This window comes from Lepisosteus oculatus, chromosome 10 (assembly GCF_040954835.1).
Source record: "Lepisosteus oculatus isolate fLepOcu1 chromosome 10, fLepOcu1.hap2, whole genome shotgun sequence".
Taxonomy (NCBI): domain Eukaryota; kingdom Metazoa; phylum Chordata; class Actinopteri; order Semionotiformes; family Lepisosteidae; genus Lepisosteus; species Lepisosteus oculatus.
Window position 1 is genome coordinate 32084124 of NC_090705.1, and position 27981 is coordinate 32112104.

General features: G+C 37.4%; 1 protein-coding gene and 1 non-coding gene across 3 annotated transcripts in view; both read left to right on the forward strand.

Moving 5' to 3' along the window:
* Positions 1-27981, forward strand: part of gabbr2 (gamma-aminobutyric acid (GABA) B receptor, 2) — a 341109-nt gene that overhangs the window by 16402 nt on the left and 296726 nt on the right. The window lies entirely within an intron of this gene.
* LOC138241653 (U6atac minor spliceosomal RNA) lies at positions 3035-3136 on the forward strand. The gene has a single exon (XR_011190910.1). It is a non-coding gene; the product is annotated as a U6atac minor spliceosomal RNA (small nuclear RNA).

A 27981-nucleotide genomic window follows, 5' to 3' on the forward strand; every position in this document is an offset into this window, starting at 1 on the left:
GTCACCGTGCTGAAACTAGCTCCGCTCCCCCAACATGTTTGAACCTGTGATCATAGTGCTGAGTCTGCACTTGAGCAAGAGGGAATTTACTTGGCTTCTCTTAATCTCTTGTTGGGCTATATTATTAGGCTACATTGCTGGCAGCAACATCAACCTGCAGCTCACAATTGGCAGCCCACTGAAGTTCAGCAGGTGTGAGCCTCTGTGGTGTGTCCTCTGTATAGTGACTGTTGGCTGTTCTTAGGATGAGATGTAAAACCGAGGTCCTGACTCTCCGTGGTCATTAAAAATCCCAGGGTTGTTCTTGAAAAGAGTAGGGGTGTTACCCTGGCGTCCTGGCTAGATTTCCTCCCTGGCCTTTACCAGTCATGGCCTCCTAATAAACCCTATCCATGAACTGACTTCATCACTCTGTTCTGCTCCCCACTTGGGCTGCCGTCATGTCATCCAGGTGGGGGGACCACACATGACCTATCCCTATTACCAGTAAAACACTTTGACAGTACAGTACAATACAGTACAGCCAAAATCTTTGATAGCAAGATACTGCACTTCACAGCACAACAAATAATACAGCATAATAAAAAAAACCAAAACAAATCCTCTTTGTGGACAAAAAAACTTCAACAGCTCTTTGTTCTAGTTTCCAGTTATTCTTAGCATTGGAATAAAAATGAATTCAGACCCAGAGATTTTTCCTAATGAATCTCACTGATACGGGCAGGGGTGAGCAGTGCCTCCAGGGAGCAGTTTTGTGAGTGTGTTTGGATTTGGCTTGGTTTCTCCTTTCTAGCTGAAGGTCCCTTCAGCTCTGTTTGCCATTCTGTAGAAAAACAATATCCATATTTTTATTCCAGCGCATTGTTGTTTACTTTAATTTTAAATGCTGTTCATTATATGGGTGGATTTGGTATTACTTGTTCTAAGAAGATGTTCTCTCGGAAAAAGGTTGCTTCCTCTTTGCCTTTCCTGGCACCTGTGGGTCCTTTCTTAGCGTTGTACATGCTGTACAACTCTATATTACTCAGTGACCACATAGCTTTTCTGCTATCTAATGGGGATTTCTGAGGTCCTCTGTGATTGGGGAAGGGTTGTCATATAGGCAGGAATGATGGGGTAGCAATTGAATGGATATTGGTCCCCACCTAGTTTTGGGAGATGAGAGAACAGCATGGGAGAGAGAAAACAGACTTATTCTTTCTTCTGTTTCCTTTTTTGATCTTGTGTTGCCCCCCCCCCAAGAAAAGGGAAAGATTTGTTCATGAGACAGATCTTTGTAAGTGAGCAAAGAAACATGGCGTATTGGATGCTGAACTTTAATCTTTTTGATGCTTTGTGGTTTTTGTTTGGTGGTGAAAATTAATTTTAAAAAAAACAATCTCATTGGTTGTGCATTTTTTGTCTCCTGGTAGTATCTGGGGAAAATGCAGTTCAATGCTAAAAGCTCTTAAATCATTTCTGAAAGGTTGTAGTTTCAGGTCCCTGCTATGGGCACTACTGCTATGCTCATGGGAGAGGGCCTTTATTCCTGCTTCTGCAGTCCACCTGGAATGGAGTCATGGTATCTGTCAGCCTTATAAGGAAACAATGATGAGATGATGGATTTGGATCGGTTAGACTAGAATGCTTTAAGATATGGCAGCCCTCACCAGGAAAAGTGGACTGAAATGAAAACCTGAATGATTTAAAACAGACAAAAGATATGCATACAGTGCCTATGGTCTGCAGACGAAGCTTTTCATTGTAGAACCCAGGAGGATTATTCAAGAAACCTTTATCTGGAATTAATATAACATGGAGATCTTCGAAGCTTTAATAAATCAGAAAAAAAATAGTTAGAAACTGACTGTCTTGATGGATTTCTTCAAAAAATCCATCAAAAACTCATACAAACTTGGATTTGAAGATAACATTAATGCACTTAAGAACAACATGTTGAATTTCTTTCTGGCAACACTTCATATGTAAATATCATTGATTAAATACAAGATGATTTGCTGTCATTTATATCATACTGGATTTGAGTTTATTTGCCCTTTGCTTTGCTGCCACAGGAAACAAAAACATCTATTAGGCATTTTCCAGAACAAAACAGTATCTTAATATGACTGTGCTAGTTCCCTATGAGCATATTGGCTTTATCAGTCCTGCAGGTGTTGTCAATGCTAATTTTTCAGATCATCTCTTCCACTGTACTGTATATCACTTTTTGTGACTTTCCGTTCATACAGCACTGCATAAGGAAATTGCGTGATGGTTTAACAGACCTTAAAATATTTATTTAAAATATCAGGGATTTGACACTGGTTGTACAATTATAATTCAGGCAGGAAAGTACTGTATAATCCATTGGCTAACATTAAGAAATTCCAGTTTTCCTGAAGCAAAAAAAAAAAAACAACCCTATGTTTTTCTCTTTATTAAACACTGTGTAATTATACAAATTAGTCAGGCAATAATTTACTTTCCAGTCAGGATAACTTAAAACATGCCTACTTTCAGTGACTGACAAAATTAAAAAAAAAAATACAACCAAATGACCCTGTTATGATTTCATGTTTGTTTGTGACAGCCTATTCCTTCTTTTGGATTAGTGATGACAGAAACTAAACTGAATATTAAACAAAAATGTGTAATGAGCCTTTAAGTTGTGGCTGTAATACAATCATTCTATTGATTTAGGCATACTAGGAGTTTTGTGTCGTTATTGAAAATGGTATACATTGATTGCCATATGTATTCCTACTGTATGTGCAGTGGCCTGTCAGAATAGAATGAAAACCTGTCTACAGTATGTACTGTATATAGCACAGGACACCTATTTGTCTGTTAGGGAATGTGTGAAATGGCATGATCATTACATATCTCACATGAAAACGATAGATGATGCAACTGGGTTTCAGAAAAAGCACACATATTTAGCAAGCAAGCCATGGCAGGAGGTAAATGGGTGACAATAATATATACTACAACATGTTTTATCCACTTTGAATATTAGAGAATGTATACATTTTATTCTGAGTAGGTGCATTTTATTTTTTTTTAAAGGAGAGGATGTAAGAGGTACTAGTGGCCTACAGCACACATATGGTTAAGGCGTTGCCACCCACTTCATGGAATCTCTAACCATTTTTTTAGCCGGCAGTTATATCACCCTGCAACTCACACCTGCTAACCCACTGAAGCTAAGCAGGTGTGAGCCTGGTCAGTGCCTGGAGGGGAGACCTCCTGGGGAAAAACTAAGGTTGCTGCTAGAAGAGGTGTTAGTGGGGCCAGTAGGGGGTGCTCACCCTGCAGTCTGTGTGGGCCCTAATGCCCCAGTATAGTGACAGGGACACTAGACTGTAAAAAGGTGCTGTTCTTCGGATGAGACGTAACACTAAGGTCCTGTCTGTGTTCATTAAAAAATCTCAGTATGTTTTTCGAAAAGAGTAGGGGTGTAACCCTGGCGTCCTGGCCGAATTTCCCATCGGTCTTAACCAATTGTGACCTTCTAATAATCCCCATCTTTGAAGTGGCTTCATCACTCTGTTCTCTTCCCCACTGTTAGCTGATGTGTGGTGAGTGTACTGGCACACTTTGGCTGATGTCATATCATCCAGGTGGGGCTACACATTGGTGGTGGATGAGAATCTCTATTATCTGAATGCGCTTTGAGAAGAGTGTCCAGAAAAGCACGATATAAGTGTAAGAAAGTTGTATTATTTCACTAACACACTGCATGTAATTAAGAAATTAAACCACGTATTTGTTTTACTTACAGTCCATAAATGGCATATGTTACAGTGTTATAAAGCATGGCTTGTGCTGACTAAAGAAATGTAGATGTGCACACTTTAGACGTGTACACTGTGTAAGAAACAGGAAAGCGATAAGGTTAATCGAGCAGGCTAAGACCACATTAATTTTGTTTTATCTTTTGTGTTTAGACAGTCCAACTCAGTGTGGTTTCCTTGTTTGTAACACACAGAGATATTTACTTCTACAGTATTAGTACTGTACCTAGGCGATTATGTCAAGTTACTGAACCATGAACAGAGAGGATCAATCAAAGCTGGTCTGCAGCTGCTTTCAGATGTGGATCAGTTAGTGGAAAGTAGTATGTTGATGCAAAGCAGCCTTTGTTATTTCTGCTGGGCTCAGCTAGTGAAGTTTTGTACAAGACTAATTCATTTGAGAATTCATTGAGAATACAGTTGAGCATTCTCAACTGCTCTTTACAAGCATCGGAAGCTTGTCATAATCAGCCAGACACTAATTACATGGCTTACCTGTGCAGAACAGGATGCACATTAGTAATTTAAGATTGGCCTCTAAGGTCGCTCCTAGATAACTAGTGTGTAAAGGTAGGATTCCTACAGTACATTTGTCTCGAGTTGAAATATGTATTTTTCATATGAAATATGTATTGGCTTCAAGTTAATAAAAGAAAATGTTAAGAAGGAAAGAAACATGCAAAGATAGCAGGATGCATATCTCAAAACAACAAAATGAGTCTCTCATGGAACGTCATTAATACATTTTCTTGAATTGTATTGTGTACAATGTACAGTATGACGTTTGGTAAATACAGTACTTGCATGTTTGCATTCACACTTAAGATATAATTTAAAAATTGTATTGGTATGACCTTGCAGCCTAAAAGGTGTAATTACAATTAATCAAAACAGTTTGCGATGTAATAAGTAACTGTACTGATTTTGGTATTTAAAGTCATTTTAAAAATATTTTAGTTCTAGAGAAAATGGCTTCAAGTGAATGGTGTTTGCTTCAGTGTCAAGCAGGATTACGGAAAACTAATGGCTGTATTAAAAGTGCCTCTACAAAATCCAGTTATATTCCCAGTCTTTGTCTGATGGAAGAGAAACAGGAGTTGTTGGTTCTGGATGAACTAGGAGAAGGAAGGGGGTGCATGTTTTCATTTTTTGAGTTTGCTGCTGTACCAGGGACAGCAGAACATTTTATTGCCCTTCAGCTCATTCAAGGTTGGTCACCTGAGCGCCAAAGAGGTCATGGCAACAGGGGATTTATCTCATTGCTGCAGAGAGCAACCTAGAAAGAGAAGAGGGCCAAAATGAAGAAGTGGGTGTGTAGCAGAAAGCCACAACAAGTGGTTAAGAAAAAGCAGGTCCAGGACCCCAAGACAAGGATGAATGAACTGGAGAAACTAGGGTGGTGCCTGGGAGAAAGGGACATTGTCATGAAGCGTTCTTTCAAAACCCTATGCAGACAACACAATCCAGGGAGTAGTGAGGAAAACACGGGGAAAAAAGCATGCAAAGGGACTGGAAGGAAAACAGGGGGTGTGTCCATGGTGCGCTGGTGTTCGGGGGGTGTCGAGGCCGAGGCAAACAGTCCAAAGGAGTCTGAGGCAAATCCATGAGTGTTGCAAAAGTCTACGACCGGGTAATCCATCCTGACAGACAAACAGAGTTAAAAGCCAGAGTGGGATCCAGAGGAGGGACAGGGGAATAAAAGGGAGGGTCACGCGACCAGACACTCCCTAATCTCAGACTCAAAAGGTCAGGACACCGTGATGAAGCCTGTGCCATCGGGTCGCTCCTGGACTCGCAGATAGGCGGGCTTCCGGGCGTCCATCTTCCAAAGCTGAGCCCAGATTGGCAGGAACGCCTGGCTTTTGTAGGATGGGAGCAAGAACCGGAGGCAGGTGCAGGTAATCAAGAATAAAACTAGGAAGGGCCGGAGCGTCTTTAAGAGGAGGGGTTTAAGAGCGTGACAGATACTGGATCCACCATGAAAGGTGTTTGACTCCTAGCCTATCACCTGACAGGCTTGTGGCACACAGAGGCATTGCTGAAAGGTCCTGCAGAGGCTGTTTTGTGGGGTGTCTGTGTGCCGTGGCCCCAGGCATGTGGCAGGTGTGGTGGTCATCCTCTAGTGGAGTTTGCTTCTTACAGTCATTGCACTTGTGAAAACTGGGCACAGGAATCTGAATATGTGCTGGAGATAGAATCATTCTCTTCAAGAGCATCCCCCTTGTAAGATATTTCAATGAGGAAACCTGGAGTATAATATCAGTAGCACGGGAGCTAACTACCAAAAGTGTACAAGATAATGCTCAGCTCTACAGTAGTTTTTTTTTCAAATCCTTCAAGAAATAAAGTTGGTCTGACAGATCTGTAGGAACATCTTGAACTGTGCACAACATCACTTCCTTGCCTTGTTTCCCTTGTTTTAGTTTCTCTCCTTTTTTGGTTCCTCAAGGCAATAAAAGCAGCCTGGGGTAAAGCAAACAGCATCAAGAAGGCAGTCAAAGAAAAGAGTCGGCAAAAGCACATGATTGTAAATAGGTGAATGGAGGTGCTCACTATTTTGAGCAGTGACATCCACTGTGGCCACAGAGCGCAGAGCTACCAGCCCAGGGTTTAACTCAAAAGCAGTGCATATGAAAAGGTTATGGTGCAGTACAACCCAGCGCACGGGCGCCTGCTGTCCGCTATCTCTCGGCTTCATAGGTTCAGTGTTCTCTTAAAAACCTAGATGAAAAAAATGTCAGTGAGAAACAGTTGTGCCAAGCTAGTAAAATCTAGAAGAGCTAGAAGAGCAAGACATGGGGTTTTGTGGAAACTCTTGTGAAGCAGCATCTCATTCTGAAGTAAGGAAAGGTAGGTATTCACAAGGAGAAAAGATCACTTTTGTAGTTAACAACTAAAACTCTGGGGGAAACTGTAACAGTCCATGCACTGTCAAAGTAGAAGCTAGGGGATTAAACAGTAATAAACGTATTGGAGAATGATAGGAATTCTACATGCTTCCCACAAAAAGAAGCAGAAAGACATACAGTATTTCATTCACTTTTAGTAGTTCACCTTCCTTCGAGACACTTTGAATTTGAACGAACACAGGAAAAGGGGTTAAAACTAGCTTCCCATCAGGCAAACACAGTCATTGAAATGGTCAGAAAAAAGGTTCATTCACTTACCTGTTCCAGTGTATGAATCCACCTGTAATAACAATCACTGGCATAGAATGAGCTGTAAATGATTAAAATGCAGGAACTAGCTTCTGAGAGAAAAAAGAAACAAAGTTTTTAATTGGTGAAAAACATCTGAAGACAATCTGATTGAGTGGTATCAAACAACAACAAAAAAAAACTGTAACAAAGTATCTTATAAATTGACCTAGTTAAGCACTGGGCAGTAGGATATGCTTGGTAATAGGGAAGCCATCTATGACATCTTAAATCATATATTTCATGATTTGTAATTGAATGCTTATGCATTGTGTTTTGTAGATTACATGCTCATTTTAAAAGCCTCCACTGTATTTTGTGAATTTGGGTTTTGGTTTATTCCTTGCTTTATTGTGATTCAAGTGTTTATATGCAACAATCGCATCCTGAAAATGTTCACGTGCAAGAAAAAATGAGGTGTTCATTTATATTAAACCAAATCCTGTGCATGCAGCTAAAAGTATCAATGGGTTTTCTTAGAGTGGTTTCTAAGTGATGCTGGGACTCATTGTAGACTTGGTTTGTTAAGGTGGTTGCTGACATAGATGGGATGGTTTGAATATAGGACAATATTTGAGAAAGACTGTGTCTGTTTGTGAAAGAAAGAGGTACAGTAAATGGACTGTACAATACAACTATTTCACTGTGCTGGGTGAAGGACAGAGAAGTCCAAAGCTCTTCCTTGTTCCCAGGGCAACGATAAACTGTTTTTTCTCGAGGTCTGGAAACTGGCAGTATCTCCAGCCCATTCTTTCTCTTGGTCTCCATCATTAAACAGCATGGTTTATAGGTTTTCCTTCAGCATGGATGAGAACTTCCAGAACAAAAGCTGACCAATTCACAGGGTTATGGAGTGTAAATTACATGACAGGAGTAGACAACCCTGGTCTTCGAGTGTGGTGTTTTCTTGTGGTTTTCATTGGATTTTAATGATTTAATAAAACCACTTGAGTAAATAAGAATTCAAATCACCTGTGTTTTTCAGGTCTTAATCAGTTGCTAACTGAAAGGTGCCTCTAAAATCTGCCGTTGCCTAGGGTTACCAACATTTTATAAGGAATCACGAAACATTACATGAATGATGGAGAATAAATGTTTGTACAGTTAAAACATCAGTTAAGCTATACAGTGATACAGTGACAGTAAATGATAAAACTGATAATTGAGCAGAAAAGAATTCTGAGCAAATTCTTATAAAGAGTGCTCTAGTTGTGTAAGTGGACAAGAAAATGACTGGAATGTTACATTGCTAAGGAAATGTTGTAGGAAATCTTTAATTACTGTTTCAACTGAGACTAAGGCAAATTATTTGCTGTTACATTGTTTAATTTGTTTAGAAATGTGATTTTTCTTTTCCTTATCTTTTGTCCTTCCAGGCATTTGTTCTCACATGTAATTATGTTTTTTTCTGTATTAAACACACTCCAAAAAATGGTCTCCTTGTTACCCAGATGGTTTCTCCTCAGATGGTAAGGACAAAGAGGATTTGCCTTCAAGTATTAATTAACTTTTAAAAATGCTTATACAAGGTCCATCCCAGCTTCGAGAGACACGCTGACAGGTTAATTGTTGTCCAAACTGTCCTTGTGTTCTCAGGGATGCACCCTGGGAAGAACGCATCTTGTCCAGGTTGTAGCTCTGCCTTGCACAGCAATGTTCCCTCTAATTGTTAATGGCCTGTATGCGCACAAATTTCAAGTTGTGCAAGTTTTTTCCCCAGTGACAAAAACTTGTGCACACTAAATTAAGTGTATATAAAATTGTACAATGAAATTATTTTTTGTTAATATAGTCATTCTCATAGAAGCTTAGAGGTCCAAAGGACAGGGACAGCGATTCAACGAGCCCAGTCATAGAGACTGAATGTCGAGCGAGCATGAGCAGTGAGGTATGAGACTATGAAAGCATAGATATCGATGATCGAGTAGCAATAATAATGCACACAGCCAAGTTGGGCCTCTTGCAGCCAGTCTCATGTGGTCAATTTAGCATTTTTCAATTGACGACAGTGTTTGTTTTATTTTTGTCATATTTAATTATTTGTGGGCAGTTCAATTTCCTATGTGCGCTGATTTCATCACCTGTGTGTGTGCGCACAGGTTAGAGGGAACATTGTTGCACAGTATGACCCTTGCAAGGTATAAGAGGATTTCTTGAAAATGGATGGGTTACTTACAGTATATTGTTATTTGTCAGTTTGACAATCCTTTATATTTTGCAAGAAAAATATTTTATTGTACAAAAATATTTATTTCTATTAAGGCACCTTCACGTAAAAAAAAATCTTTTTTATCTAGTGAACCAGCTGTGTATATTGATTTATGTAATAATGGCTCATTGTACAGTATTTACCAGTGTTAGGACATTATTTTCACCTATGCTGGTAGGCATCCAAGAATGCCTAATGTAACACAGCCAGTTATTTGAATTTTCCCAGTTTAATGCACATTATGAAAGTGCATTTATAGTGCTGACATAGTACTCTCCACAAATAAAAGTCCTGAAGCTTTGAGATTTTGCATTAAGAGGGCCTGTCTGTGCCCTATGGGATTTACCTTTTTAAAGAACGTTTAATTCTAAAGAACAATCTAGTTGTAATTATTGGCTAAATAAATTCAGCTGTTTATACTGTTTATACCACAACCCTCACCGGGGGTAAGTTATTAGAAAGATAAGATAAGATCACTTTATTGGCCATATACAATTTCTTGCTTTAGGAATTTGTCTTTTCACATACACCAGCTTGCTCTCCATCAGACACACAGGCACACAGACAGGGAGAGAAGCCTGGGGTCAGAGTGCAGGGTCAGCCATCTATACGGCATCCCTGGAGCAGCCAGGGTTAAGGGCCTTACTCAGGGGCCCAACGGAGTAGGATTCCTATGCCGGCTGTGGGATTTGAACCAGCACACAGGTGCAGATCCAGTACATGTACATGTGTACAGTGCAAAAGGCGTAACATTGTGTATTATTAAAACTTAGTTTTGTTTGAGGATGTAATGTGCCTATTGCTTGGTTATGCTGGTAGATAATTTCACATCTGATGCTGCATGTGTCTGGGTTTCTATTCTGTGTTGGTGTCTTTCAGAGCAAAGCAGTGAATAGTTCTTGTTTGTGCTATTGTTGCTCTCCCTCGACGATAGATTACTCTTGGGTTTTTTACTGTATTGACTGAGTTATTACCAGAATTCTTTCAAGTTAGTTTGGCTATTTTCTAACTATTGTACCTAAAAAAGAACTTTTAACCTAGCAAAATGCCTCTGAAAATTGCTGTGAGATTGACCTTCGGCGTAGATCTGGATATAGATTATACATTGAGGTTCTGGACTCTTATGTTATACTAGCCTCTTCAAACTCCAACCTACAGTATTTGAATTCTGTTACTATGCCTCTTTTATGACTGCGATATCCTAATATTTCCTGCTCTGGAATTAGCTTAACGATTCTATAGTTCTTTCAAATACTTTTCCCAAAGAATCTGCTTCATAACACATTTAGTCTAGTTTAAAACTCATTATTTAAAGAAGTGACTATTACTAAATTACGTTATTAATATAAAACTGGAACTTCTTTGATTAGATTGGACCTGGCAAAAACTAAATTATGGTCTTTTAAAATATACTATACTATCTTGAATTGAATCAATGCTAGTATCTCCAGATTGTCTGACAGCCATGGAAGTGATCTGATTGTGTTGCATAATCAATTTTCTGCTTGAGTCCCGTCACTAAATCCAGAAACTGAGCATTTGAATGTCTGATTTTAAAAGTGTTTCCTCTCAATTATATTTTTTATAATCTATAAAATCACTTCCTGAACATACAGTAGCATTGCCATATCCTTGATTTGTCTGAAATCCAATGACATGTCAATTCTTTGTGCTTTTGACATCCATATCACCACCAAAAAAATCCAACCTGGCAGTGAAATTTTATGGGCTCTTTGTTATGATTGCTGATGTGGCATTGGCATTATAGCTGGCCAGTGCTCCACCTACCTGTCACTCAAAACTGGTTGCTATGGATACTTATCTAACATGAATCCTAGACCACCTGGAGGCAATTTACTACCTCAGGTAGCTTCAGGTGGTTCTGGATATTTACAGTAAGGGTTGCTCTAACTCCGCTCTTTTTATCAAATTTCGTATCTGAAACTTTCCTTAGCTTTGCTGGAATCATAACCAGAGGCCGGATGCCATGTCAATGCTAGCTTGCACTGCAGAGCAGCAGCAGAGGTGAGCATGACAGACTTGGATTGGGATTATTGCACAACTACTGTAGGAATGTTTTAGTCTTCAGTGATCTTGGATTTTGATTTAGTAATCGCCGATAGCTCTTTAATTACCCTAACAACTAATCTTAATTTGGGTCTTTTTCACATGGCTGTTCTTCTTCTGGACTTGTCCATCTCTCACTTCAGACCTTTATCTATAAATGTTCACAACTGGAAATCAGTCAACAATGTTAGCTCCTTTTCCGTCTCTGATGCTTTGGAAGGTGTAGTGCTCTGTGAAAATATTGACCAAGTGTGCTCAAAGAAGCCAGTCTCTTGTAAAAAGGTGCCTACGTGTGACACATAGCCCTGTAATAGTAAGTACTAGATCAAGCTATTTTTCTCATATTATTGAGAACAGTCAAAACAATCTATTCAACCGTTTCCACCATTAATCTGTTGCTAAATCAAAACTGTCCTGTCAGGTTACCCAGATTTTGTACAACAAAGTTTCATACAGGGCACAACATTCCCACCTCCTATATCTCCTTTTTCTCACTTTACAATTCTTACTGAATTGGTATCACATTTAATCCCACCTCTTGTTTGTCGGACTTCATTTTCTCTGCATTTACTCCTGTTTCCCCGCCCTTTGCACCTCGGTGCTCAACATTCTAAATTGCTTCTAGGGGTCTGGGGTGTTGCTAGTTGATTTTAAAACTGCAGCAGTTATGGTAGTGCCTAAGAAACCATAATTATCTATGGAGAATTGGTATAATTTTGTGGCCCAAATCTTACTTCTCTTGTGAAAATATTAGAACAAACTGTTGCAGTGTATCTAGTCATCTCACTGTTAATAAAGTTTTCAACAATATCTGTCTAGATATTCATTATAAATCAAGTTATTCAATTTGGTTAGAAAGCTTGTCTGCATCTCTAATACTTCCATTAGATGATTCAAATCTTACCTTGCTGAGTGTTAGCATTTTATTTATTTCTGAAGTTGGGTTTGTTGGGTTCCACAGGGATCAATTTCATGTCTTTCACTATTTAGTACTTTCTCTAGTTTAAATGCTAAAATTAAATAATCCAAAATAGCATTTCTATGCAGATGTTCAAATACAAGTTAATCCCATGTAAAGCTGGCACTAAGGTAATTGTTTCAGTACTCTCTGATTGTGTTTCTGATGTTTGGATTATGCAACATTTATTTTCATGTTAATTTTGATAAGACCCGTGATATTAGATTTCTCATTTATGTAAAAACCCATGCTATCACTTTGTCAGATGGTGGCACTGTCCTTACCATCTAAAATTAATAATCTAGGGGTGACTATCGATTCTGAATTACCTTTTGAAATTAATGTACTGTACTGTATATTGCATGGCCATTCAACCATTTTTTAGAATTTATAATTTGCCAATTATTTTTGCCAAATCCACCCTGACGTTTTTTTTTATGTTCTTCTCAAATCTCAGCTCATGGGTGTAAACCTTGTGTCTTCATCCAGAAAAGAGTGAGGAAGTGTCGGCAGATTCCTTTGGCCAGCTGAACTTGTCAACACCACCCTGTAGTGGAGGTTCAGGAGCTGGTTGGAGGAAAGGCCTGTTCCTCCACGACCCAGGGTCTAGCCACTGATGCCAGTTTTATCAACTCAAACTGCACTCTAGCAGCACCTTCACAAGCTGAGCCACCTGAGTGGCTGTGAACCTTTATCCGTCTTAGAAACGTTGCCAGATTGTGTATAGTGCTGTATCTGTAGCAACAAAAGTGATTCATGCATTTGCTTTATTAATGATTGATTATTGTAATGCCTTGTTTGTAGAGTTCTCTAGTTAACTGCATTTAACAAGTTACAATATATTTTAGAATTTGGTTTGTAGAATATTGTCTAGGTCACATGTACTGTAAGTGATCATATCATACATGTCTTGGAATCCTTGCTTCCTTCTGATTATTTTACAGGCGTATACATGATATAGTTCCTCAGTATAGAGTAGATACACTTTATAATCTATTTACTCCCTTCTGCATGTGACCTTCACTTACAGTAGCTGATTCTGGTTTATTATTAACTTTCCCCACTGTAGATGTTCCCACTGTTGATTTGCAATCTATAGGTCACTGGGTCTTTGGCCACAATGGATGATTTTAAATCTTACTTAAATATAGACATTTTTAAGAAAGGACTTTTGTTTAATCTCCCCCTTATCTGTGTTGATTTCAGTTTTATGATTTTTTTTAGAAAATATTGTGACGTGCTTTAAACGAATTTTAAAGATTTGGTTTAAAGCAGGGTTGTTTTTTAAAGTTGCAGTATAAAATAGTTCATTACTCTTTTCATTCAATTGTTTTCTTTGCACAGAGACACGATTGTGTGGAAACCTCCTACTAAAAAAGCCGCCATTTTGTTTTAAGCTAACAGATGACAATGATAGGTCTGATTTTGCTAAGCAGCTGATTGATACAAAGATTTCATTTATAGTTAACACTTATTTTTAATTTCTTAAAATACAAGTTACAATCCAAAATAGAAATGATCACCAAACCACTTCTTGAATGAAGCTTTGGCAACGTGATTAGGTAACTTGATCTAGACTCCCACAACCCTTTGTGTCTCTCACAATCCCACAAATCTTTCTCAGTTTTAAGAGCACTTCCCCATCATTCCCATTTGTGTCCTGTTAATACTGATTGTGAATACTTGAGTCAGGTCCCCTTGTGGTCCTCTGTTCAAGTCGGCTGTTCTAGAATAAACAGAAACAACATTGAAGGCACAGGAGAAAGGAGAAAGTCAACAGACGCAATGATGGATCACAGAAAAAAAAAGCTCTAAAAAGCTTGCACATCATAGGCACTCCGTGTCCAGTTCAAAGGGAGGGTGACAGACAGATTGAGCTTTTGAAGCTGTGGGTGGCAAGTTTATTTCTTGTGATGTACAGATTCTGCAATGTCAAATAAAGTCTGATGGTTTTCTAAAGTACTTCGGCACTGCCTAAGACTTTATTGACGTTCCAATCTAATCCCTATAGCTTTCATCTGTCCTGAAACATTTGGCATGTTTTGAAATGGGCATCCTAGGGAGATTAGAATGATGAGCATCTATAGCATCACACAAGCCTGTGACTCAATACCAACCACTGAAACCCCCTTTTAATTTAACTTGCATGCACAAACGTATCGGTCTGATAAAAACAAAACATTCACTAGAAAAATTAAAATATCTTTTTTATTTCTGAGTTTGGTTCATGGTTTAAAAGTAGATGCAAACTTTCGAGTGTTTTGAATATGATAATTTGAGGAATGTATGATAAATTATTAATATAGTACACTTTCATTCCCAAAACAATTGCAGTCACTTTACCCCAAAAATATTTTTGAGCGTTTGCTCTTGAGGCAAAGCCAAGTCAAAGCTGATATATACTTGATATTATATTACAGCAGTTCAATGTTGTGAAAAGTACTTTCCTCCCAAGGCATGTACAATAAGTAACTGAAAAGTGAAATATTTGTACTCTTACAAAAATGGCTCTTGAATACTTTTTTTTTTTAAATTGAGCATGATCTTTAGTATGTAATTGGCTTTCCAGGAAATGGGGTGATTTTAATATTTTGTATTGACATTGGCTGGCAAGCTTTCCTCCTCTGATACATTTTCCTGTATTCTGCGGCAAATATAACTGTCCTCTTAGTTTGTCATATATCTTTTGTAATGTAATACAGGCTTTTTATTGAGTTCAGACAGATTTTTATCTCTTCAATTTTTTCTGATTGATAACCCTAACCATTCTGGATTCAAGGATCTTAATCTAATTTAATATTGTGGGTAAGTGAGTAAGTAAGTGTTATTTCATTATCTTCTCAGTATGATAAATAAAAGTGTAGGGAGGTTGTCTTGACCTTAATATTTGAACTACTGTATTTTTCTTTGTGTTAATAGCAATCTGCAGTTGACCAACCACTATTTTTCTCTGTGTTTTCTTTGGAGCACTGCATTTACTTTCAATGTAAATCCTCATGGAGCATTCCTACAGATCTTTCACTGCTATTTTGCTGCATTGCCTGTTAAAAATAAGCCAGCTGAATAATTAAGGGTGTTATGTTAAAGCAAGCTGAATAATTAAGGGTGTTATATTAAACAACAACAGCATTACCACCTTGTAACCTGCTCTGTCAAATCTCCGATGCTAAACAAGGCTGGATCTGGTTAGTACACTGATAGGACAAGGTTGCTAATGTAAGTTATATTCATAGAGCAGTAGCCACTCCTTCCTCTGGACTAGAATGCCCAATCAATACTCCAACATACTGAATATACATTGATTTTCTATGTCCTTTATGAAAGGTTCTGGGCTGTATAAATCTGCATTAGCTTAATATCTGACTTGCATCTGCTCTTTTCTACCTTGGGTGTGAAATTTTCAATACACTAAAAAGCCGATTTAAAACAATGTCATGCATTGAGGACAGCAAACATATCATAATGAATTATGGGCTCTTGAAAGTTTATACATCTTTAGCAATCTGTGCGATAGATAAAGATATTTTTAGCTCTCTAGATAGCTACTGCAGGGTACATTATTAAAATTATACAACTGAAAAAATCTTGCAGAAATATTTCAATTTTGTATTTTAGATATACAAAAAACACTAGGGAAAACACCAACCTTTTAATTTAGAATGTTTAGTTTTACTTGTAATATAAACCTGATAGCTTTGTAATAAACTGTATTTAAACACTTAATTTAATGTTTTCCACTTGATAAAAACTAGTAGCTCGGCCATGGTGGATTAAGACTGCAAATGAAACATAATCAGAAACATTGAGCTCAAGACTTAATAATCATCTCCTTTATGTTCTAGTGAAACAGCAAATTGGAAAAAAAAATGCAAATGTACATTTCCATGCAACTCTGACAATACATGGTAAACAACAAAACAATACATGGTAATCTACATTTTTCATGTCAAACATATTTGATGTAGGAAAAAAGTAAATGATAACTTATAACCTTAAGTAATAAGGTTCCTGTCACCTGGTCAGCCTGAGAAAATACTTAACGTGCATCAGAGTCATCTTAAACAAAACAGTCTACCGGACATTTTGTGTTATTATACAGCACATTCATTATTGCTCTTCAAAAACAAAAAAATGTCAAAAAGGAGAATGCTTATTTATACTTCCTCAAACCTGAAATAGCTGAAGTATGCACACTCACAGAACCAAGCTGAACAGTTTTGAAGACTACGTAAAAATTTGGGCCACTTACTGCCAATTACTTTGTATCACACGTTTCTTTCATATGTACAGTAAGATAACAACTGTCAAATTGTTTTCTTTGTTTAAAATTTCACCTACAAAAAGAGTTTCTCTACAAAATCCCATATAACAGATTTTGTACAGCAAATAATATAGGGTCTACCCCAGCAAATTGTTTAACTGGGAATTCTTTAGGCATGAGTTGTTTTAAATGTAAACTTCTGCTGGTATACCAGAGGAGCTCAAATTGTCTCTTAGTTTCCAGTAAAGTCTTGTCTAATAATTCTTGGGGTTTAGACATTCTTATACATTAACTTGTATTTATTGACCTTCCTAGGGGATTAGTTTTGTCTGGATGGTATATCAGTATTTCATTTGCTGTGAATGGACAACGGAAACCTTTTATAAAAATCAATATAACATTTTGCCTTCTTGTTTTGAAGTTTAAGAACACTTTCATTAGGAATTATCGCTGTGCTCACATCAACTTCTCATTCACAAACTTTGTTCAAGTTTTAAATTATAGCTTTGACTTACAGTGAACTTGTTTGTACCGACCTCAGACATAATAAATTGTTCCGTGTGTCCTGTCCTGTGTTTATAATGTGTGACATCCATTTGAGCTCAAAAGCTTGTGCATTAAACACTTCACAATGGTCTGAAAGAGGAAATTGCAGCATATGCCTAGGTGTTTCAGAGGTATTTTCAGACCCATATGAAATATGAACTGAGAATATTTATACATACTGTAGAAGAGAAGAAATGCAAGATTAGAATTTGACCTCCTCCCATTATTGTGTTAAATAATACTATTTAGAGAATGGACAGTGTATGGGGATACATGTCATGTATGGCTTTGCATACAATGTACAGTATATACCATATACTAGATACTGTATACCCCTTATCATAAGCAGATGTCACCTTTTTTATTATACACAGAATATACAACATGTGGATCAGAAAGTATGCATTTGAAGAACCTGTGTTGATACAGAAAGTTGTTTGCAATCAAACACCAGAAACAACACAAAATAATGCCTTGTGTGACTGTGCAGCAAAAGAAATCACAATGGGAGAAGTTCCTGGCAACATCTTATTTCTACAAAAATGAGTGAGGCATGACCTGTCCCTTGTCCTTACCTGGCCAGTTGGTGTATGGTGACTGGTAAGCTGACAATACAATACAAGACACTGAGACGTAGGACGGGCAATATTTCATTTTAGTAGTGGAGAATTTCTCTCAGAACATGAGGAGATTGAAACATTACTCCAGTTCCTGATAATGTTGGAGTACAAACAAAATTGAATGAAGCAGGGAGAATTCACCCACAGCTATCCCCTGCCCTGGAGTTAATGTTTTTGGATCCACTCAGTAAAGAGACTCCACATTATGTAACAAACAAGCTGGTTTAAAAGTCATGAATGGGTCCAGAGCCCAACGCCTTCCTTGGCATATCCGTATCTGTATTGTACTGTATATAAAATGACCTCGTGTATCGTATTGACGAAAGGAATTGGAGCAGTCACTGGCATTCTAATGTCACATGATTTATCATCTTACTCTGATAGGTCAACTAATGGCAGGCGACAGGTCATTCCTCAACAGATTTCTGCGGAATGTAGTTGAGGCAAAGACCACTCAGTTAGTTCATACCTGCTGCACCTTCTATTTACAACAGATCCTCTTTGTTTAATACTGAATTTATAACTTTCATATCGTGTGTGGTACTTTGGCCATGTCAAAAAATCGACATAGCACGAAGACGAAGCTAGCTGTCTTCCAACCTTGAAATTAACTCTTTTTTTACACCAACAACATGTCTTCACACTACAGCACCAAATGGTTCTGAGCTTGCAGAAGCAGATGGGGGAATATTGAGATTTCCTCTGCTGATCCATGCCTCATTCTTAATTATCCACAGAAGCCAACCACATGTGCATGGCGGATATTCATATCATTTCTTGAACAGCTTGCATTGGATTTCTTTTTCGGTCGGTTACCTGCCATATTCAAACAAAAGTATTAAAAAAGAGGATAATCAAATCCTTAATAACTGAACCAAGAAAAGCAGAAAGTGAATCACAAGTAAATTATAAGAGAAGATATGTGTTTTTAACAGGATTGGATACACTGTCATGTTTTCTCTGAGTTAATTACTTAACAAGAAATGTATGAGAAAGATTATTTTTGCAGGTCAAAGGTAATAACCTCTGTATTTGTACATTTACGTTTTGCCTGAAGGTGCTGTTTTCAATTTTATATAAACTTATGGAAAATAATATTAACCCTTAGTTGGATCCCAGATTTGAATTTCTCCATCATTTTAATAGTCATTCCCTGTTAAGTACAGTACAAGATCCAGAAATGTGTTATAAAGAACATGAAGGCAGGTGAAGAATCCTTTATCTGAGCACATCAACTAGCTTATAAATGCTTGTGGGGACTAAGAATCTCACTGGCAGTGTTCTTATTCAAAGGGTTACTGACAGTCAGCCAGACACGGACAGCCAAATGTTTTATGAGTGCAAAGAGATATGACCAGTTAACTCAAGTCAATTAAACAGGTGTTTATCACAGTGAGACCAAAAGAAGACCATATACTGACACTGAGGGCTATGCTCTGGAAACTGAATAGAAGCCCTCTAAACAGTGATCAGTAAACATGGTTCATATGCAGTAAAACTTCTGTTTTTGGTTTATAGTGATATTCTTAAAGAAATATCAATCTGAATCTGGAAGCATAAATCCTGTATCCTCTGTGCATTAAGGCATGCAGCATTTAGAATAGAAATAGAAAAATTTAGAAAAAAGAATAGAAAATTTAAAAAATCAAAACCAATCACTGATCATAACCTTTGTAGTAATATGATCAAAAACTCTAGATTTTAATTTTTGACACCCTGAAGAGTTTTTCACATACAGGAGATTGGCGTGTGGTCAGCTGATGTTTGGAATGGTGAATAAAACAAGGGGCCACAGTGTACACTGACCTCCCTGAAAACATACTTTTCCGATTAAATTTGGCAGTTGTAAGACTCAAGGAACTCACAGCCTTTTTTCTGATAGGAAGGCCTTGTAGGAAGTGAAAATGTTGGAAACGGCTTGAAAAAGACAGAGCTGTGCACTGCTGGATTCACACTAAATCAGTGCTGACAGGAAAACTCCTAAAAAGCAGGAGGCTCTCTTATCGAAAGAGGCAGAATATGCAAGTAGCTGATAAGCATAGCGAAGCTTTCTAAAGCAACATTATTGTTCGAGATTTACAAATGCTGTTAAGCTTATTGAGACAGGAACTCACTCTAGAGATGGGCACTGTGAATTCATGGTCATCAATATTGTCCCCATAATGATGGTCTGTGTATTCACACACCAGACAAACAAATTAAACTAAACCGTCTATGCTTTAAACCCAAGTTTCAAATGCTGAAAAACATTATTAAATGTTATTATCACATTCTAACCAAATAATTATAGACACATTTGTACTACATGCAAAATATGTCCCACAGTCCACATACTGGCAGATTAAATTGTTTCTGGGAAAAATCGCCCTGGTGTGAGTGTGTGTCTGAGTGACTGGCATCCCAAGCAGGGTGTATCCTGTCTTGCGAATGGTACTTGTTGGGATAGGTTCTGGCTTCTCCATGGCCTTGTATGAAATAAAGCAGTTAGAAAATGGATGGATTGCTGCAAACAGATACTGTAGTTACTGTTAGCAGAGTTAATCTTGAGATGTCAATTGTTACCAGATGTTAAGATGTTACCAGTAATTTGCATTTCTATTAATTTGATAAAACAGTGTTTGTACCTGTATATGAAACTGGCAGTATAACTCCTTGAAATAACCAGCCAGAATGACATACAGTAGATGTAACTGTACAGTTTACTGTTAAATCACCTATACAGTACTGTATATACTAACAGTATATTACTGTGTTCTATTTCATAAATTTTCATACAATAGCTAAGAAAATATTTTAATAGAGTAGATAATGAGTGTCACAAATCACACACACGATACTATATGTTTTTGATAGTCAAGGTGTGGTTCCAGGAATAAGGAATGAAGTAATTCAGAATATTAAACATCTCAAAATGGATCATTCCATATGTAAAGTGATGTTAAAATAACATTTCAATGTATTATTTCAAAGAATCAGATAAAACAGAATATTCTTACAGAATTAAAAAAACACCATTCTAAGAATATTGTTCAATATAATATAATGTTCAATTTGTTTATTGGTTTTTAGAGTTAAAAAGAATAATACACTGTACCAAATACAATATTACTTTTAGTAGCTACAATTCACTTTGGTTTATGCTTATTCTAAGGTTCTCTACAGTTCTTAATAAAGCCTACTGTATTCAAGCTTCGCAATTAAATTGAGGAACTGAGGAATGTTGAGATTAGAGTGTTTTTTTCAAGGGATGAAAAATAATTTGTTCTCTCAGCACAACAACATTAGACAATTGCACTTCACAGCGAGCTTGTACTATATGAAAGAAAAATGAGAGAAGGAAGGCACTTGACTGTGATGTGGAATGTTATAATTCCACCACAAAGGAGCCACGGATATCGTTAGCAGCTGTTAATATATTTATTTATGTAATTGAAATGTTCGCACCCTTGGAAGACACTGGAGATGCAGCACTGGTTTTTAAATGTTATCACGTAGAAAGTTTGATTTTGTTTATTTAAAGTATGATTTATTCATTTTAAGCAATGTTACTAACCAATATACTGCACTCACAGCGCTTTTGATCATTTTTAATAGCGAAAATCAATATTCTGGTGTTGTGTTAAGGACAAAAACATTATGAGACTGTAGCAGCAAGACTTATTAATAGTAAAGGTATTAAGTGTGCTGCTCCCTTGCCAGTCTCTCTCTCCCTCATCTTAGGGGTGTTCGACACAGAAAGGCTATTCCATTAGGTTCAGATTGAAGGTGTTTTTCTATCTGATAGAGTTTCCTGATAAGGAACAATTTCCAAGGCTGAGATTCTCCAGCCATCCTAATAAATGGTCATCTCTGGTGCCTTACTGTCTGGGAGATTCCTTGGGAGAGTCTCATCCCAGGTTGTTTACAACCCTAATGTCAGAGAGCATTGTTACTCATCGTCCACCTCGATCAGCCAATCAGTAACTGGTAGGGCAGGGTAACCCCACGTGGGTCTCGAATGCCCGCGGAGCTTTAAACCAATGAACGACCGTAGTTCCTTCAGATAAAACGGGCAGCACAGGGCCCAGAAGACGCCCCTCCAGGACGTTCTCAGACTCAGCTTGGACAATTACGTGACGGCCAGTGTGTCCGAGTGGCAGGACTTTACTTTGTTCTAAGAGTCGAGAACGGAGGTCGCCCACGCGTAACCAAAGGATCCGCCCAAGGTTAGCCCAGCTGCAAGCCTCGTGAACCGCCGGTACCCCACCGCGAACGCTCTCCTGATCAACAAGTGAACTACGGTCGGAACTGTCGACAGCTGAATCTCAAGATTCAGGACTAGCGCTACATCGGGAACGAACCGGTCTTCTTCCCGTCTAAAGAGTGTGACTTGCCTGGACCTGCAGTCACTTTCCATGTGCACAATCTCTGCTAGTTAAGCCAGGACTAGCTAGCTGGTCTTGAGAAGAGCCACTGCCAGCGTGCCGCAGCAGAAATCTCTCCCTCCTTCTCCCACACCTCATGCCGGACCAGCACTGCCTGGCACCGGGCAAGAGGACGCCAATTGGACTCAGCAACAGCCTGCCACTGTTCCCTTGTGTCCACGGGAGTTCTGAATCCACAGAGATTGGATGAGTATTTAACATTCTGCATTACAGCTCGAGAATTCAATTGTTACCTCAACCCCAGTTGATATCGATTTAATTCCTATGAGTGATGTACTTGCCTTTGAGTATCTAGTGTAGAAGTTGTAATCAAAGCTCATTAACCAAATGGTATAAATTAATGGTATACTGAATGTATGTCTCTCTTGGTTTGTAACTCTTCATTATTGAATATACACCTTTTGTATTCTGTTAACCCTCCCTATAAGATCTGATATGTTTATATGCGCATTTTATGTATTAATATATGTATTGTCGTGTATTATTATCCGTGTGTGTGTGTACTGAGTTATCCCCCAAGGTCGGTTTTCTAATAGCCATCAATGAATCATTTTGTGACTTACTGCTACAATTAATAATTGTCCCAGTAAACGTACAAAACCTCTACAAGTCTTTACTACTTTATAAAACATTTTGAAACATTACTGCCTTATTCGGTGAAGTTAGGTACAGTATGTGTTATAAAGCCTTTTAAACACAGCTACTGAACACAGCCATAAATCATTAGGATGAAATATGTTAAACTTTCATGTTACAGGATATTTTTAGCAGATGTGTAGAAGTGTAGTGTTCATGAAAATAGAGAAAGAGTTATCAAAAAAGACACTGAACAGGTTCATTTTAAAGCCCTAAATGTGTTTCCTATTTTAATTTGGTAAAAATGTGTGACTGAAAAAGCATCAAATAAGTTTCCTTTCTCATAACATACAGTATGAATCCTGTTTAAGGATGGGTAGAGAGATAGGAAATATTAGTTTGTGTCAGAAAAGCCATAAATTCCATTTGGAATGTCAGGAACCATTAATGGCTGTCAGGATAAAATACATCGTCTGACATTATTTCATCTGTATGGAATCTTGCAAAGATCGAATGTGTTAGTTTGTTGGCATAGATGCCCACAAGCAGTTTCTCTCCTAATAGCATTGCATTTACAAAGTATTCTATAACGAATCATATATTGGAACTACCATACAACAAAAATGGTGAAGATGGAATGCATTAAGCATGAGTGCATGTGTGCATTCAGAGCTCTGTCTGAGTAATTTAAATCCTCAATTCATCATGATTATTATCTATAGTTTGTGTTCCAGAAATGAAATTTTTACTCACGCATATCATGTGCTCATACACATACAGCATACAGCAGTATATCTACTGTATATTCATGTTTGGATGCTGGTAAGGTTCTTAATCTATTTCTAAAACTGAATTTTGGCTTTGAGAGTAACAAAAAATAATGAGAAAACGGATTTTGTTTCAGTCCTTACAGTTTGTTAAATCATAAATATAAAAGAATACTGCAAATAATCAAGGATGTTTAAGAACTGCAATGTGTTCAGGTTACTATTGTTTGGTCAGATGGTGAGCTGAGGTTTCTTGTACTCCCCCTTTATTTTTTCATTTTGTATAGAATCTATTTTGGTCACCATACTGTAGGTATTCTAAAATGGGATTATATTTGCAGCTGTTTTTCCTTGAGTACATCATGATACAAATCGCTCATATTCATTAACGTAATGTTTGTCTATTGTCCACTACATCCTAATGGTTTTACAAATAGGAATTTACATTACACCCCAGTGTTCTGCAATGTGCTGAACAGAACATGAAAAATAAATTAAGAAATAGCTGGCTTAACAATAAAATGCTTGTTTTTTTGTGATGAGACCCATATCTTAAATATTCTTTCCAGTACAGTCTGAGGCTAACCTAAGATCAGTTTTTATTAAGGTGAAAAATGATGGATTCGATCAATTCTTATCTCTGCCATGAAAAAAAAAATCATACACTCTTTAAGCTGAATTTTAAAAGCGCCCTGAACACTTTAGAATTTATTCTAGAATGTTCAAGGTTGCAGTTTTTAGTTCTTGGTCGATACAATGAGGGTCAGTTAATTCATTCTAAAGAGATCAAAATGGGATAAGTCTCAGCAAATTAAACACGCAGCACGCACACCCGCTCATAAATAATGGCTCAAGGCATTGGGTCTCAAGAATGAATGTATTTCACAGGAAGCAGCTTCTTTCTGCTACAGTATGTTTCAGCATTCCCTATAGACAATGTGCATCATACAGTAAGAAAAATACCTGACTTGTGCAGATGTTCTGAGTTAGATTATGTAATTTAAGAGCACACTATGCCAATAAGGCACTCCAATTTGGGGAGCAGCATTTGGAAAAAAAAATATGCACCAAAAAATGAAGATCCGTGAAGATATATATTTTGACAGTCTTTATTTTCATAAAAAAACATGCCACAAAACCTTTAATGTTTGCTTTTTATAAAGAAAGGTCTTTTAAAAGCCGCCAACCCATGACTTTTTAGGCCAGAGCAAATCTTCAGGAGCTCGAAAAACACACAGAGGATGTCTCGCAGTGCAAGAGCTCAATGTTGTTTAGGCTGTTTACATTATGCGCAAAATCACAATGAAATATTTAATGAATGCTTTCTGAAACTTTAAGGTCCATGGTCCCCACTTTCTTATGAAGGTACAAGACCAATAATTGTATTATTTAGGTAGCTCAAATAGCATAACCAGTACCCATAAGGAATTATATTCCTCAACCAGCCTTGTCAGTTTTGTAAGCTTTGCATTTTTATGATAACCTTTTAAAGGTCCTATTAAGAGGACATATATATTGTGTTTTCAGTGTCACTGTAATTTAGTGTCAGGAGCGCTAGTCTACTCTCCCTCTCCTGTTCTTAAATGCTTCTGTTTAAAAGACACTTCAGCAGAATTACTCTGTAAAGCGTGCTTATATAAGTAAATGACTTTGACAGAGTGGAATGGATCTTATTTCTCGTGACAGTGCATTATGTAGCTGTTCTGTGTGTGTTCAAATAGGTGCCTTTTGCCACTTTGCACATTTCACCCATAATCAGTCTACTTACTGTACTGCAGTGAGGGCCACATTGTCAAAACAAAACTTCATCTGAATGGGCTAACAGGAAGTTTTGATACAATAAATATTAGGTATAATAGAGCATCTAAAAATGTTAGCAATTTTATTTGTGCACACAAAGTGTGTATTTTTGTTTGGAATCAAGTTCGTTTGCAACGTATGAATTTGAGTGTCTTGATACTCAATCCTTTGAATGAAAGGAGTAAAGCCTGCTTTTTTAATCACACTGTGGTGATTGATAGTTCGATTTTCTCGAGACAAATAGAAGAGGACAGTGAATTCTTGAATTCCCCTGTGCTTCTAGGAGCCAATCAATCAAAACAACATGAAAATACCTGATTAAACCCCCCGGTCTACAAAAATACAGTCTACAAATTTATTAAGACAATAATAAAACATGCAAAATAAAAAAAAAGAAAGCTCGATAGAATATATATGAATCTACAGTACCTGCTATAATACAAATTACTGGTCAATAGCTCAGGTATTAAAGAAGATATTAGTCAAATAGGGTTAAAGTACATTGACTATAACATTTAGGTTATGTATTCCTGCTTGCCACAGTTAGGATTGACAATCGTCTCTAGTGTCTGCTATGATACAATTTTCACTTCTTAATGACCGACTTCAAAATGCTCAAAGAGAATTTCTGTGGTTTTGATAATTTTTAGATCTCCTGATCTGTGGATTTCTACAACTTTACCCCTGAGTTGTTTTGAAAATTCCTTGCTCTTCCTGGTTGAAATTGACTACTTGACTGGGGGACATTATAGAGACAGGTGTAGTTGTGAGAACTAATGTATTATTATTACACTCAAACACTGGTCACTCAACCAATTGTGTGAATCATTGTCACCTAAAGTAATTCAGTTTTGCCCTGCAATGTGTTGGAATACTCATTCTATTTAGACTTTAGCATTTTGAATTTACTTATTTGCTGCTTTTTAAAAAATGTTGGTTTGAATGTGTGGAGTAGGTTGTGTATATACTGTAACCAATTTTAATTGCTACTTCAAAGTGTCATGACAAGCACTGTGGAGCAACAAAATGTGTAACTGCAAGGATCTGAATACTTGTACAAGGCACTGTAAAAATAACAGAAAAATTGAATATGTCTAATTCCAATAATCTAATTCAGTTAATATGTTTTTTTGCTGGTATCATGATCATTTAGATTTTTACTGCAGATATCCATCAGGGGTGAAGCAAAGCTGGCACTGAAGGATGAAACCATTAGTCTTAAGAGAGTTTGAGGGCCATGTGCAGTACTGTCACATGTTGCTACAGAAGCAGCAAAGGAACACCATCCACTGGGATTCCAGAGTTGTCTGTTCTGGAGGCATTACTGAAAAAAATAAGGAGAAGGAGCTGCCACTAGTGATCAGAGACATGGATTTGGCAATGGTTGTGCTTTGACTGACTTTAGGGAACTGCATATGGGCTTATATGTTGGATGGTTCTGGAGCTTGTGAAATCAGATCATAGCCTTAGTCTTGCCTAGGGTAGCTTAATGGCCCAGATTGTAATGTACAGTAAAAGGCTTTTTAAAGGCTTCATTTTTTTTGCGTTCCATTTTCTATCAACCCCAATTAGATTCTGTTTCTCGAGCTTGCTGTTGTTCTTCTGTTTTTGAAAACACATGGACAAAAGCCTGCTTTCATTAACAAATGTACCACATATCTCAAGGAGATGTGAAATGTATGCAATTGCACGATGCTTTTGACTAAGGTGTTTATACTGTATATGTAGTATTTTATTTATGTAGGAATCAAAATCCATATGTTTTATTTTAATACACCTCACCTGAACCATGTCACTGTAGAAACATACAAGCAAAGACTGTATGTGGTGGTTAATTGCTGCAGAACTAGATTATCTAATCAAGCTGCCTTGTATTCCAAGGTATCAGATAGTTTCTTTCATTTGCCAGTCAGCTCTTTTTGCAATTTCTCAATTTGCTTTTCCTCTGTGGTGCTTCACAGAGACAGACCATTTTGGTGGGTGTGACATACTGTACAGTATGAGTAAAATTACATTTCTACTTGCTTTCCACAGACAGCTGCCAACAGAGTGAGAGGACAATGAATTGCCTTTCAGAAAAGTGTATGAGATGACTGTGTTTTTCTGTGGACTGAGGATTGTTGTGTCCATGAAAAAATATATTAAAATACTAAGTCTGCTCTCTGGTTATTAGCTTAAAAATTGAAACACTCATTCTGTTTTCCCATTTATTCTTCTACAGAATTATGCAAGATAAAGAGCTGAGAATTGTGGCAAGCTGTTTAATTCACGCCTAGATCTCCCATATAGTGTTTGATCAATGAAGTGAAAACAGCAGCTTTCCCTAATGGCAGCGATTCTCAGTTTTTAATTGAAAAGTTGAACTTGCAGGTTCCATTAATCAATTGCGCTGTAGCACAGTACAGTTTTATACTCGTGCATGCTACTTGATGTTGGCAGGGATTGGAATCTTAGGACTATTGTTTTGGCTTTCTTCCTAAGCTGATTGAAGTTATCAGTGCAACTGACAAAAGAAAAATGCCTTTTTTGAATTAGGCTATCAACAAGGGTAATGTGTTTAGAATGTACTGTAAATCTAGATATTAGAAAGAGGGAATGATTGAAAATCATGGTTGCAGGAACTGGATGGCTTTAACTGAAGTCATGTTACATAGCATAAATTGCTAAAATACTATACCAGGTGGTATGATGGTATGGCATTTAGCACTGCTGCCTCATAGCTTTTGGGTCCAGGGTTTCTGCCTGGATTCTGGACTAAATCCTTTGGAGAGTTTTTATAT